The sequence below is a fragment of the Siphateles boraxobius genome, unplaced genomic scaffold (assembly GCF_051911475.1).
Source record: "Siphateles boraxobius isolate OS27281-9 unplaced genomic scaffold, OSU_SipBor_1 39, whole genome shotgun sequence".
Classification (NCBI taxonomy): Eukaryota; Metazoa; Chordata; class Actinopteri; order Cypriniformes; family Leuciscidae; genus Siphateles; species Siphateles boraxobius.
Window position 1 is genome coordinate 482,872 of NW_027509019.1, and position 14,629 is coordinate 497,500.

The window sequence follows — 14,629 nt, forward strand, 5'->3', positions numbered from 1 at the left end:
CCCTTGAGGGGCGCCAGTGCTGGTGGTGAGAGTCCTGGATGTGTGTTTCCCCAGTCTCACTCGCTGCTGCCGGTCCGTCAGGAAGCTGGAGATCCACTGACAGATCGAGGATGGTATGGAGAGCTGGGTCAGTTTGGCTGTGAGAAGATCAGGCATGATGGTATTGAAGGCAGAACTGAAGTCCACAAAGAGGATCCTTGCATAAGTCCCAGGTCTGTCGAGATGTTGCAGGATATAATGCAGTCCCATGTTGACTGCATCATCCACAGACCTGTTTGCTCTGTAAGCAAACTGAAAGGGATCCAGCAGGGGTCCAGTGATGTCCTTCAGGTGGGCCAACACCAGTCTTTCAAACGACTTCATGACCACAGACGTGAGAGCGACAGGTCTGTAGTCATTAAGTCCAGTGATTTTGGTTTTTTTGGGGACAGGAATGATAGTGGAGCGTTTGAAGCAGCAGGGAACTTCACACTGCTCCAATGATCTATTGAAGATCTGTGTGAAGACCGGGGCCAGTTGGTCAGCACAGGCTTTTAAACAAGCAGATGAGATGCCGTCTGGGCCTGAGGCTTTCCTAGTCTTCTGTTTTTTGAAGACTCAGCTCACGTCCTCCACACAGACCTTAAGCTCAGGTTGGATGGCAGGAGGGGGGAGTGGGATTGCAGGAGGTGATGGTGAATGTGTGAAGTGCAGGTTAGAGCCGGTGTGTGGTGTGAATGAGGGCTTTTCAAACCTGCAATAAAATGAATTTAAATCGTCAGCCAGGTGTTGATTGTCCACAGATCGGGGGGATGGTGACTTGTAGTTGGTGATGTTCCTCAGGCCATTCCAGACTGATAATGGGTCGTTGGATGAAAACTGGTTTTTCAGTTTTTCAGAGTAGTTCCTTTTAGCAACTCTGATCTCCTTTGTCAGTCTGTTTCTGGCCTGGTTATACAAGATTTTATCCCCACTTCTGTAAGCATCCTCTTTGGCATGACGAAGGTGTTTGAGTTTCCCAGTAAACCATGGTTTATCATTAGTAAATGATAAGAATGTCCTGGTAGGAATGCATGTATCCTCACAGAAACTTATATATGATGTTACAGTATCTGTGAGCTCATCCAGATCGTGTGATCATCCAGATCATTATGTATTTTTTGGATGGTTTGCCTTTTTACAAGGGTTTAAACAAGTATTTTCAGATTTTATACTGTGATAACCTTTAATGAAAAACAGTAGAGACAACATATTTAATGATAATGTATTTATTTAGCAATTAAAATAACGCATCAGACCCTCCCGTACATGTCTGCCCTCCTCCTCAACACCCTGTGCCACTGGCACCACAGGCTCTGCTGCTGCAGGTGCATCCCAGTCATCGTCATAGTCCTCTCCATGACTCTCACAAAGGTTATGCAAAGCACAGCAAGTAAGAATCATAGATTTCACGATTGTAACATCACAGTCATTTCTTTTCATGAGGCAACGCCACCTTCCCTTCAGTCTACCAAAAGCGTTTTCAACCACTACCCGTGCTCGACATATTTTCTTGTTGTAGATCTGCTGTTCTACTGTCAGCCGTCCAGTGTCAGTGAATGGCTTTAGGAGCCAGTTCTGCAGGGGATAGGCAGAATCTCCCAGGATGTAGTAGGCAACATTCACCCCACCAATATTCCTGGTGTAAGCTGGAAAGTGGTTGCCACGGCTGGCCAACTCCCACAATGTGGACAGTCTTAAAACACGAGCATCATGCAAGCTGCCAGGCAGTCCTGCAAACACGTTCCAGAACAGTCCTTTTCCATCTACAACACCTTGAAGGACCTTGTCTCTCCATCACTGGACGCAGTTTGTTGTACAAATATATGAATGTTTCTTCCGACATTCTGAAGTTCTGAACCCATTGCGCGTTTGTGAAACCAGGAACAATAACATCCCACCACTCGGTAGCTCGGTTGAAAGCCCAAACAGACGGTTTGCCGCAGCGACTTTGCAAAGCTAAACAGATCTGAAACACATAAACCATGCACATTTTAGTACGTAATACTGGTAGCTATAAAGTTGATTAAATACTTTGCATATAGTATAGTATTTACACATATGCAAACGTTAGCTATGTTAGCATAACTTACCCTCTTGCGTCGGCTTTGAACAACCGGATTCGTCTCGTAGTCTGAACTCTGTAGTAATTCCCAAACTCTCCTGTTTTTTTCAGCAGTGTTTCGTTTTTCTGCCCTCAGCCTCTCATGAAACAACGTTTGTCTTCTTGCTGTGAGAAACAGCCACATCCCGAGGATCAAAAACAGCATATACTCGATTTCCCCCATTGTCCTGTGTGTGTGGGTAGCGGATGTGTGTCGCGTATAAGAATACGTCACGGCAGTTTCCTGCGGCTTCGCTATGACTACCGGGTACTATTTGTGGCGGTACTATCTGCAATGGAAAACGGAGCGAAAAGCGAGCCGAGTCGAGGCGAGCCGAGGCAAGTCGAGCCGAGTCGAGCTGGTACTGGTAATGGAAAAGCGCCATAAACAAATAATCTTTTCAACAGCCTCCTAAGACTGTAATTTAGACAAAATGTAATATTAAATTTATTACATTAACCTTTTACCATTCACCTTTGTTATCCAGACTCTTCTCAAACCTACAAAAGCCTGTCTTCATCTTTAGCCACCACCATGCCTAACGACCTTCAGGAGTTAAAACTATGTTATAGACATATTAGCTCAACATTAACTCTTCTATACATTTTACTTGCCCATATGGCAACCAACATCATGTCCCTCATATAATTAAGTTTTGTTACTGTCTCCGCAGCAAATAATGGCAATCAACTCATGGAATCAGCTGGCTCCTGAAAGCCCACTCCCGTTAGCTATTTATCTTTAATTTTCTTCTCTTCAGGGTGTCGTCCCCTGGCATAGTTGCAGACACTTGTCACAATGAAAAACAAGCCATACAATCAATGCGGTTTCTGGTGAGTGGTATAGAGGAACTCACATTTCTGGGTCAGACTGCCTTAACATTAATTTTAACCTCACAGCGCATCTCACTTCTCAATGCTCTGCTGACCCCGGTGGCCTCCAGTAATCAGCGCTCAACTCTCATACCTTTCTCACAAATAACACCTCCATCCGGAGGTGCCCAATGTTCGTGACCCCCTGCGTTAGGCTGTCCCCTGGCCAGGAAGATCATCCCGTCATTGAGTAGCCACTCGTACACACGTACACACTGGTGACCGCTCTTTCCCAATACAATCAGTTTTCTTCAACAGAACTCAGCTGTTTTCTGGAGCTTAGGAAAGGCACGTTCAAGAGTCAACAGAGCCATTCCGATTGCCTAATAGTGTTCACAGGGAGACAGGTTAATAACAACAGTATTTAATCACTTAAATCCATTAACTATCTTAAAAGCAGCAACCTAGCTACTTAGACTATACTCAGTGAATTTAGATCACAACCGTACATTCAGTGTTCTTCATCTGTAGCCGGAGCCATCGGTCCTGAATGGTGGAGACTAAATGAGACAAAGTTGTTACTGGTCCTAAAATACGCTAATCAAAATGTCACCTCTATCGTTTAAGGTCTGTATTATTTTAAAGACTTCTTTAAAGTAATTCAGTTTTACTTTTAACATTTTTAACATTTAAATACAAATTGCCCTCTGAATGGTAATGATTTCTTTTAACATCTCTGTGTCTATGGTTTTCAACTGAAACACTGTGCTTTACTATAAATAGCTTATTATCACTTATGACACAGGCTCAGATAACAGCTTTTAGCTGACATTGAATGAGAGAGAGGCATTCAAGACTGGTACACTGCTCTCTCATATACTTCTAACATCAAACTTTTATCTACCATCTTTTAACTCTATCCCAGCTTAAGGCATCTTTGCCAGAAATTACATGTGTTTTCAAATAAACATAGTTTTAAAGTTGTCTTTTGCCCACGTCAGGGAATCTAGACATTACAAATTTCCATTCAGATTGAGTCTCTGTCGCACTGGCTGTTTCAGCCACAGCACACATCAGATTTAGATAAGCGAACTGTTTCATTACAGCCAATAGCAGACTTATCTTTTGAAAGCAAAACATCAGCTTCTAGCTCTTTCATGGTCAACTTTTCAAGCTGTTTGTTTAATCAGATGCCTTTCTACACATTTTACATTTAGCAACTGTTAATTCAGTAGCCTACTACTTCTGCTTATTTGTTCTTACATAAAAATAATTATTCTAGTTCTCAATAACGTTTCACATTTCTCAATCTCAATTTTAATTGTCAAGTTCTCAACCATAGTTTAATATTTGACTTTAGTTTTCTCTTGGAGTTTATCAATCTCCAATTAGGATTCACACTATAAGTTTGACGAGGCAAGCACTCTCTGCTTGTGATACTTTTGCAGTTATTGTAAATCATCTGTGAGATTAGTCTCTCTATATCATCTAAAACCTTTTTAAAATGTTTAATTACAACACAATCATCCTTTTAGTTACTTTGATATATTTTGCAACTCACATCTGTTGGAGTCATTAATTTTACATCAACCTGTATTCATCAATTCACTTATAAAAATTACTATTATAGAAATTACTATTATAGATATTTTCTTCAAAAGGATTCACTTTAAGACTTCAATCTTTTGACCTTTTTATCTCTTATTTCTCAGACGAAAAATGTCACTGTCGTCATTTAAACACTGATCTACTTTCAAACCAATATTATTACCAAAAATGTGTTGTCATTTTATCACATTTTAAACACCTTCTCGGTGGGCATTTACAGTTACGTATTAAATGGTCCTGATGACCACCATTAAAACACTCTCGGCTCCAACTTACTGCACACCCTTGAAGCAGTGTGTCCCATTCAGGAATCCAAACCGAGCTGATAAGCAGTTCTCTGTATTCTTTTACAGTCCAGCAGTGGCTGATTTAATCATAATAGCCCAATCATAATCTTCATCATTATTATTGGCAGAACATTAATTGTCATAAGCTGCAAAATATTCTAAGTTGTTTTCACAAAGTGTCTGTTTAACTTTAGTCACACTTGTCCAAGGAAATGATCTTCGACCCATAATTTAATATACTTGCTTTTTGTAATCATCGTAAGCAATACAAGGCTCAACATTTTAATTTTTCAGTTTCTTTGTTTGTTTGTAGCCAGTCAAGTTGTTGTTTAAATTTCCAAACAGAAGCAAAACTTATCAAGACAACCATTTACTTAATAATTTCTGCAAATTTCTCTGAAGTGAGGGCTTCAGAGCACAGCTGCTTACAGCGTTCGCTCTTTTCTGTCTCACTATTAGTTTCAGGACTGTTCAGGTTACTGATCAAGTTACTCAGTTTGTCTGCCATATCTTAATAACAGTTCAAACTCACCTGAAGTCATTGCAGAAATGGAGGCGGCGATCTTTGAACAACACAGCTTGGCTTCTCCGTGATGAAACTGCAGAGTATACTCCAAAATCACAGTTACATATACTGGTCCATGCCAATTTGGGTCACAACTTTTTTTTTCTTTTTTTTTTCTCTCTCGGGATCGTTCCTGATGCATCCCTGGCAAACAACCCTATTTTTGTTGGTATCCCTAACTGCCTGATTCACTAAATTCGGGGATCCCCTATCTGAGATGGAAGAGATTGAGCAGGTTTACGGTGCCACTGGACCTCCCGTCCAGGGACGTACTCTGCTGGGGTGGTGCTACACCATTAATGCCCAGCGGGGCCCACACAGAGCACGCTTCGCTTGCGCTGTCTGCTGCCGTTACCCTTAACGACGCTCTCAGCGACTTCTTATCCTCTCAGCAGTAGGCCTACAACTTACTCCTTCACTCGCCTCATCGGAGTGAAGGCTACTTACTCCTCCACTCGCCTCATCGGAGTGAAGGCTCTCCCGCTCTCCTTCAAAATCTCTTCCAGTCTGACAGCCCTAACAATTAATAAAAGCTTACTACCTTGTGTGTTGATTTGCCAGAGATGTCACCACGGAATGATTGCCCGCCGCATCCTCCACCAAACTGTAAGGGGTATACAGTTAAAGACCCAGAACCAGATATGAAGAATGAAGACCCAGAGTCAGAATTATAAAAAATTAAAGAAAATATTTACTGAAGATAGTTTGCAGTTTCATCAGCAGAAGTCAGCTTCAATACTCGCACAGGAGTTCGTAGGCCGCCCCGCTTACAGTTACAAAGATCACAGCAGTTATACGATTTCCAAGGTCTAAGCTACGTCATTGCTTACAGGATGAATGATTCTCATTGGCTATGAAATAGATAAACACAGTAATTTTCCACACATATACAGATAGACTGAAGCATATCTCCATCGATTACGCAGCTGAAGTTAGGCACGTCATGACCTTCCAGGTCGCAGATTTGGGTTGCTGGGCGCCAGCATGTCCAGAACAACAACTCAGTCAATCTCCAATAATGCCAGTGGTTCCTTAACCTGTAACCAAGAAGACTAACACACACACACCGACACACAGCTTTTCCAAGGTTGGATTTGGCCAGGCTCTCACTATAAACAGGAGAGTCCTCTCAAAACATCAAGATAATGCGTTCTTTCTCTCAAGGATAGCTAAACTTTAGTCTAACTGGAAAGAAAGGCTTTAACAAAGAAATGGCCCCTTAAACGATTGGCTTCAATGACCCCTATATGTTTTAACACATTGAAGACCTTTCTCAAACACAATACAAGTCAAGTCAAGTCAAGTCATCCTCATTTATATAGCGCTTTTAACAATGTAGATTGTTTCAAAGCAGCTTTACAGAGATAAAGATATAATTTAAGGTAACAGAGATTGGTTTGGTTTTATAGTGGCTCTTGAAAAATGTTTTTTCCAGCTAAAGTTAGTTTTGATTGATTCACTTCCATCTAAATGATAGTTTGTTATTAAGGGTAACCTTCTTTCTCTCAAGGATAGCTAAACTTTAGTCTAACTGGAAAGAAAGGCTTTAACAAAGAAATGGCCCCTTAAACGATTGGCTTCAATGACCCCTATATGTTTAAACACATTGAAGACCTTTCTCAAACACAAAACAAGTCCCTATTTCATTTCTGGAAGCTGTGTTAAATAAGCAAGCACTGCATTCAGATATCAAATACAGACATTAAAGAATACATGAAAAGAACATTTCAGTAATCACACTGGTAACTTATATAAATAAAGTAAAATCTCCAGAGAAGTCATTCAATTCATTTGATATTTAGAAGGAAAAATATTGATTAATACCTTAATTATAATCAATCATTACATATACATTGAAGCAGCAGTGGATTCCAATCCACCCCCTTCATCTTGCAGCGGAAGCTGATGGTGAGGGCATCGGAGGAGTGTTTTTGGTCATCTGTTTTTGCTGCTGTTTTAAAAGATACTGCTGCAAATTGTACATTTTGCTGCCTGGCACACACTTCTGCCTCATTATAAAGAAAGCATTTCCGTCTGCCCTGGTATCCCAAATCTTCCTCCAAGTGTCTTGTGCTCTGGATCCAAATCCAACAGTATTGTCATCCTCTGTCAAAACTGGCACTGGATCTGGCCTTTGAGACAGATACTGTTTAAGATCTTCAATTTCCTTGAAGCTTCTTGAATACTCAAGAAAGGAAATGAGGCTATCCTTGCATGGACCCTCTGGGTTGCACTGCCCAGCCTGTTCTTCTTCCTCAACCTTATCGGACAGGTACAAAGCATAGCTGACATCATTCTCTAATAACAACTTGAAAGACTTGCCCTTGTACTTGCCGAACTGAAGAATGCATTCTCCCAACACCTCTTGCTTGTCAGAGACATCCCCTCCTCTATGTAACACAAGAGAACGGGCGTTCAACTTGACCAGATCTTCTCTTTGAGGTGTTGACTTGTCCTGCAGTAAAGGGTTGTCTTTAATTCTTTTTGCCTCTTCTGATGGGTCCCGGCGTAAATGGCCCGACGGGCCTTTCCTGAAAGACACTTTGACTTTCCCTGGGAAGAACACTGTTTTCTTCATGATGCTGTTCTGAAATCAGAATGTATTCATTAGTGTCTCAGCATAAGCATTTAAATACTTACAGTAACAAAATGAAATAAGACAGTTAATACTAAAGCATCAGTGATATACATAAAAGAGTTATTTTACAATGCTATAATATTCCATAATATTACTGTTTCTTAACTGAATAAATGCAGCCTTAGAGCACGTACTGTTTATTAAATTTGCATTATTTAATATTCATTATTTAAATTGCTTTAAAAATGTATATATGTATATATAAAAAGTTAACAAGTTAACTAATTAAAAACGTTAAATTATACCATTAAATTGTACACATATATATATATATTTGTTTCTAATTTAAATGTAATATATGTGTGTGTCTGATATTAATTACATTATAGGTGTCACAGTCCTCGTCTGCACCTGTCTGTCCTTGTCTGCACTACACTTCCCAGCATCCCCTGTCATCATCACCTGCACCTGCGCCTCATCACCCTCATCATCATCATCACCGTCACCTGTTGCCCTTGTCATTATCTGTGTATTTAAGTTCCCCTCTCACGCTTGTCTTTGCTGGTTATTGTTTGTGCACTAGCACACTGTTCTGTTTGTTTGGGTATTTACTTATTGGAATAAAACCTTTGCTATTTTGTAACTTCGCCTACCTTCATCTTCTTCATCCACCCGAGGACGTGACAGAATAACCAGCCCAACAAGGAGTCAGCATGGGAATTCTTCTCTACCCGGTTTACCCAGCTCACTCTCTACTCACCACTTTCCAAAATGGATTGTCTATAGAGGATTACATCGCCGAGTTCCTGGAACTCTCTGCTGGGGTAAGCTGGTCAGATGATGTCTTTAAAACTGTCTTTTGGTTGGGCTTAGACAGTCATCTGTACCAGCAAGCCCCAGCAGCAGCTTTTCCAGGAACCTTTGCCAGTTACCTAGATCATGTGCTGTGGTTGTGTGGCTCAACCTTCACCATTGGTGAGGTGGATGACATTGCCACACAATCACCGTCTCCAGCCATCTCCATCACGCCCACCATCAAACCAGCCACCGGATCGGTATATGGACGTCCAGGACTGGTTTCCTGCATCGCCGATCCCCCACTTATATCAGCACTTGCTGCCAGGAAGGCCATAGTCCCAGAGACCGTCCAGCCAGAGACCGTCCAGCCAGAGACCGTCCAGCCAGAGACCGTCCAGCCAGAGACCGTCCAGCCAGAGACCGTCCAGCCAGAGACCGTCCAGCCAGAGACCGTCCAGCCAGAGACCGTCCAGCCAGAGACCGTCCAGCCAGAGACCGTCCAGCCAGAGACCGTCCAGCCAGAGACCGTCCAGCCAGAGACCGTCCAGCCAGAGACCGTCCAGCCAGCTCTGGATGACGCAGTGCTACTTGTGGGATCCATGGCTGTTGTGTGTGTGTGGGCAGCACACACATTCATTTCAGCCCATGAACCCAGCCCTGAGCTTCCTTCGCCGCTGGTCCCGTCCAGCCCTGAGCTTCCTTCGCCGCTGGTCCCGTCCAGCCCTGAGCTTCCTTCGCCGCTGGTCCCGTCCAGCCCTGAGCTTCCTTCGCCGCTGGTCCCGTCCAGCCCTGAGCTTCCTTCGCCGCTGGTCCCGTCCAGCCCTGAGCTTCCTTCGCCGCTGGTCCCGTCCAGCCCTGAGCTTCCTTCGCCGCTGGTCCCGTCCAGCCCTGAGCTTCCTTCGCCGCTGGTCCCGTCCAGCCCTGAGCTTCCTTCGCCGCTGGTCCCGTCCAGCCCTGAGCTTCCTTCGCCGCTGGTCCCGTCCAGCCCTGAGCTTCCTTCGCCGCTGGTCCCGTCCAGCCCTGAGCTTCCTTCGCCGCTGGTCCCGTCCAGCCCTGAGCTTCCTTTGCCGCTGGTCCCGTCCAGCCCTGAGCTTCCTTTGCCGCTGGTCCAGTCCAGCCCTGAGCTTCCTTTGCCGCTGGTCCAGTCCAGCCCTGAGCTTCCTTTGCCGCTGGTCCAGTCCAGCCCTGAGCTTCCTTTGCCGCTGGTCCAGTCCAGCCCTGAGCTTCCTTCGCCGCTGGTCCCGTCCAGCCCAGAGACCTCTTCGCCGCTGGTCCCGTCCAGCCCAGAGACCCCTTCACCGCTGGTCCCGTCCAGCCCAGAGACCCCTTCACCGCTGGTCCCGTCCAGCCCAGAGACCCCTTCACCGCTGGTCCCGTCCAGCCCAGAGACCCCTTCACCGCTGGTTCCGTCCAGCCCAGAGACTGGTAATGACTCTGTCACTCTCCCCTTTAATTTTTTTGGGGGGGGCCATAGGCCCTCGCCGTGGCCGCCCGAAGGGTCCTCACCGCCATGGCCGCCCGAAGGGTCTTCACCGCCATGGCCGCCCGAAGGGTCCCCACCGCCCTGGATGCCCGAGGGGCCGACAGCTCCACCCTGGACGCCCGAGGTTTCGTCTGCTCAGCCACGCCCACGTCCTGCTCCGCCCTGGCCACGCCCACGTCCTGCTCCGCCCTGGCCACGCCCAAGTCCTGCTCCGCCCTGGTCACGCCCAAGTCCTGCTCCGCCCTGGCCACGCCCAAGTCCTGCTCCGCCATGGCCACGCCCAAGTCCTGCTCCGCCATGGCCACGCCCAAGTCCTGCTCCGCCATGGCCACGCCCAAGTCCTGCTCCGCCATGGCCACGCCCACGTCCTGCTCCGCCATGGCCGCCTGGTCCATCCTGGAGTCCATCCTCCTGTACCCGGTCCGCCTTCCCGTTACAGACTCCAGGATGCCTACCGGGAGGGGGGAGTAATGTCACAGTCCTCGTCTGCACCTGTCTGTCCTTGTCTGCACTACACTTCCCAGCATCCCCTGTCATCATCACCTGCACCTGCGCCTCATCACCCTCATCATCATCATCACCGTCACCTGTTGCCCTTGTCATTATCTGTGTATTTAAGTTCCCCTCTCACGCTTGTCTTTGCTGGTTATTGTTTGTGCACTAGCACACTGTTCTGTTTGTTTGGGTATTTACTTATTGGAATAAAACCTTTGCTATTTTGTAACTTCGCCTACCTTCATTTTCTTCATCCACCCGAGGACGTGACAATAGGAGGACCAAACCCGCAGAAATTAAAAATTAATAAATAAACATGTAAACAAATAAAAAGATAAATTTGATAATAGGAAAATAAATAAAGGAATAAACGACTTGATAAAATAAATATGATTTATTCTTTATCAAACTAATTTTTGTATTATTTCCCTTAATTTATTTTCTGCTTTTATTTATTTGTTAATTAATATTTATATTTGGTCAGCAAGACCAACCAACCTAATTATCATGCACATCAAAAAAATGTAAGAATAGATATAAAACTAAAGACAGAAAATTAAAAATAAATAAAGATTAAAATAAATAAATCTGGAAATAAATACATATTGGAATAAATAAATAAACAAATAAATGAATGCATAAATAAATATAAGAATAAATGGAACAAACAAATAAATAAAATAATAAATAAATACAATTAAAAATAATACAAATACATTAAAATATAAAAGCAAAAAATTATAAATTAGGGGAAAAATATACAAAAATACATTTGATTAAAATGAATCATGTTTATTTTATCAAGTCTTTTATTCCTTTATTTATTTTCCTATTATCACATTTATTTATCTATCTATTTATTAATTCATTTATTGATTCATTTTTAATTGCAGGTTTGGTCCTCCATACTACTGCACATTACATCTTACTGCACTGTTAACATATATTTTAAGCATACATTTAACAGAATAAATTAGTGACGGAATAATGTTCTTTGACTTGTTAGGTGTACTGTTTCTTATCGTCACAATCCATTCAACACGATAACAATACGATTACATGACAATATACATGCAATTTAAATGATACAAATATTTGAATAATAATGTATATGCGGTCACCTGAGGGAAAATGTGTCTGCAATTTGCATACCCTTTGGTAAATGTATTTCATGAACAATGCTCACCTAACAAGTCAAATAACATTATTCCGTCACTAATTTATTCTGTTAAATTCATATTCAGTCAGTATAGTTCTGACAGCATGACTTAAGTATTACTTCATTCATTTACTCATTTATAATCATCCAGTCATAATGCAGCTCCTTCTTTAAAGATCTTCTAACATCTAAATAATGAATTAAATCAGCTCATCTTCATCTTCAAGTCCACATGGGTGTCCTAGCAGAGTAACAACATGTATTGTGCACATGAACCCAAAATTAAATGCCACTTCGGTTGATATTTTGTAATAAAAGGCAAGAACATTCAAACAAATGTCCAAACACATTTTTCGGTCACTTCATTTGAAATAGTATATGTATAAAGACCATTAACTTACTTGTAAAGAATGTGGGCTCTTTTCCAGGCAGGGGTAGTGTGGAACTATGTGTAGGATGAGGTGCAGTCGGTCTCAAAGATAGATTCTGTGAAATTCTATCTCCAAACCGAGAGTCTAAAGGGGAAATCTCTCCTTTATTACTTTTAACCTCTGTAAAAAGCAAGAAAGAGTAGAATAGTGAGAAAGCAAACATAGTTATTTTTTCTACTGCTGCTGAATCATTTACAAATTTGGTAACTATCATGCGGTAATTGTCAAAATTCCTGTCGATTTGGGATGGGCCACAGTTGCTAAAGTTCACTCACGTGTCTGCCTTTTAATTTTATTCTTAAAGCGAGTTCCTAGAATTTCACACAATAAATGTATATATTCACACTATATACTAGAATTACATCTCTTGTGCCTTAATTTCAAAGGCAACATAAGTAATTTTCAAATAACTAAAATAACTTCAAAACAATAATAAAACATTAATTATACGCTGTATATTTTCTAATCGCTAGGTGTCAGTACACTCACTGGCTGTTACCTAGAGTGCCGTGGGCTTGCTATTTGTTCCAAACAACATGGCTTTTGACGCAAGTTTACAGTAACAATAAAAGCATGTGAAGATGCTTTCCAGCATTGACAGCATGCGCCTGCTTTAGTTTGTAACCTTCTGGAGGCCTAGCTTAAACTTTATAAAAGGAAAAAAAGTCACTGTTACAGGATTACCCTTGTAAAGAGTTATGTTGGTAAGAAACAGTTTTGTCTACAAGCTAAAGGTGACAACGCCCCTTTGTAGTCTGGGACATGTCGGGTAGACCGGTAGCTCGCTGTGATCGTATAGTGGTTAGTACTCTGCGTTGTGGCCGCAGCAACCCCGGTTCGAATCCGGTGAGTTTTCTGGGTGCCATTGAAATTGAGCTCCATGTCACCACCTCTCCTCACCCCGTCCTTCAAACTACTCTTTTTGTGCACGGCGCGTGTCCTTGATGTGCTCCGGATGTTCGAGTGAATTGAAACTGGGACCTTCTTTGAAAGCATGAGTTCTCAGGTTCGAACCCCTAGAGAAAAGACTGAAAACGAAACGCTCCTATTGATTTCGGAAGAATCTTGTTTCAGAGAGAATATGGTGCGTGTATATTTTCTAATCGCTAGGTGTCAGTACACTCGCTGGCTGTTACCTAGAGTGCCGCGGGCTTGCTATTTGCTACAAACAACTGCGCCTTTGACACAAGTTTACAATAACGATAAGAGCGCGGCAAGTCAACAGCATTGAAGCGTGTGAAGAGGCTTTCCAGACAAGTAGCAGTGAGTTTTTGTTCTTTTTCCTAGCATTATTTTCCTTTAATGACTATTATCATCAGTCTAATAGGCTGCATTCTCACTAATTTGCAAATATATTTTGACATACCAGAGGTTTTGACGGCCGTTCTGAATCTTCGAAGAAGGAAACGCAATGCATTGGAGGACACTCTTTTTTCTGCGCCAATACGATTCATTTTGCTGTGCGTTCGCACGCAGCACGCACGCTTCTCGAGCAAGAGCCCGGATAGCTCAGTCGGTAAAGCATCAGACTTTTAATCTGAGGGTCCAGGGTTCAAGTCCCTGTTCGGGTGAACGAGCCTCTTTTTGTGGAGCGGTACGTTTTGTTGTTGAGTTCTTGCTGATCTACACTGGCCTCGGGCAGCGACGCTGCAAGGCAGCAAACCAAACGACATGCCCCTTTCAGACAGCTTGTAGTCGTGGCCGAGTGGTTAAGGCGATGGACTTGAAATCCATTGGGGTCTCCCCGCTCAGGTTCGAATCCTGCCGACTACGTTGACAGCATTCGTCTGCTTTAGTTTGTAACCTTCTGGAGGCCTAGCTTAAACTTTATAAAAGGAAAAAAAGTCACTGTTACAGGATTACCCTTGAATAAAGTAATGTTGGTAAGAAACAGTTTTGTCTGCAAGCTAAAGATGACAAGGCCCCTTTGTAGTCAGGGACACGTCGGGTAGACCGGTAGCTCGCCGTGATCGTATAGTGGTTAGTACTCTGCGTTGTGGCCGCAGCGAATCCGGGTCACGGCAAGGTTTCCTGGGTGCCATTGAAATTGAGCTCCATGTCACCACCTCTCCTCACCCCGTCCTTCGGCCTACTCTTTTTGTGCACGGCGCGTGCCCTTGATGTGCTCTGGATGTTCGAGTGAATTGAAACTGGGACCTTCTTTGAAAGCATGAGCTCTCAGGTTCGAACCCTTAGAGAAAAGGCTGAAAACGAAACACTCCTATTTATTTCGGAAGAATCTTGCTTCAGAGAGAATATGGTGCGTGTATATTTTCTAATCGCTAGGTGT

At 43.2% G+C, this 14,629-nt stretch overlaps 2 non-coding genes across 2 annotated transcripts; both read left to right on the plus strand.

The window, feature by feature from the left end:
* The first annotated feature begins 13,837 nt into the window (after positions 1–13,837).
* On the plus strand, positions 13,838–13,910 carry trnak-uuu (transfer RNA lysine (anticodon UUU)). The gene has a single exon. It is a non-coding gene; the product is annotated as a tRNA-Lys (tRNA).
* A 120-nt stretch (positions 13,911–14,030) lies between these two features.
* On the plus strand, positions 14,031–14,112 carry trnas-uga (transfer RNA serine (anticodon UGA)). Its single transcript has one exon. It is a non-coding gene; the product is annotated as a tRNA-Ser (tRNA).
* The last annotated feature ends 517 nt before the right edge of the window (positions 14,113–14,629 follow it).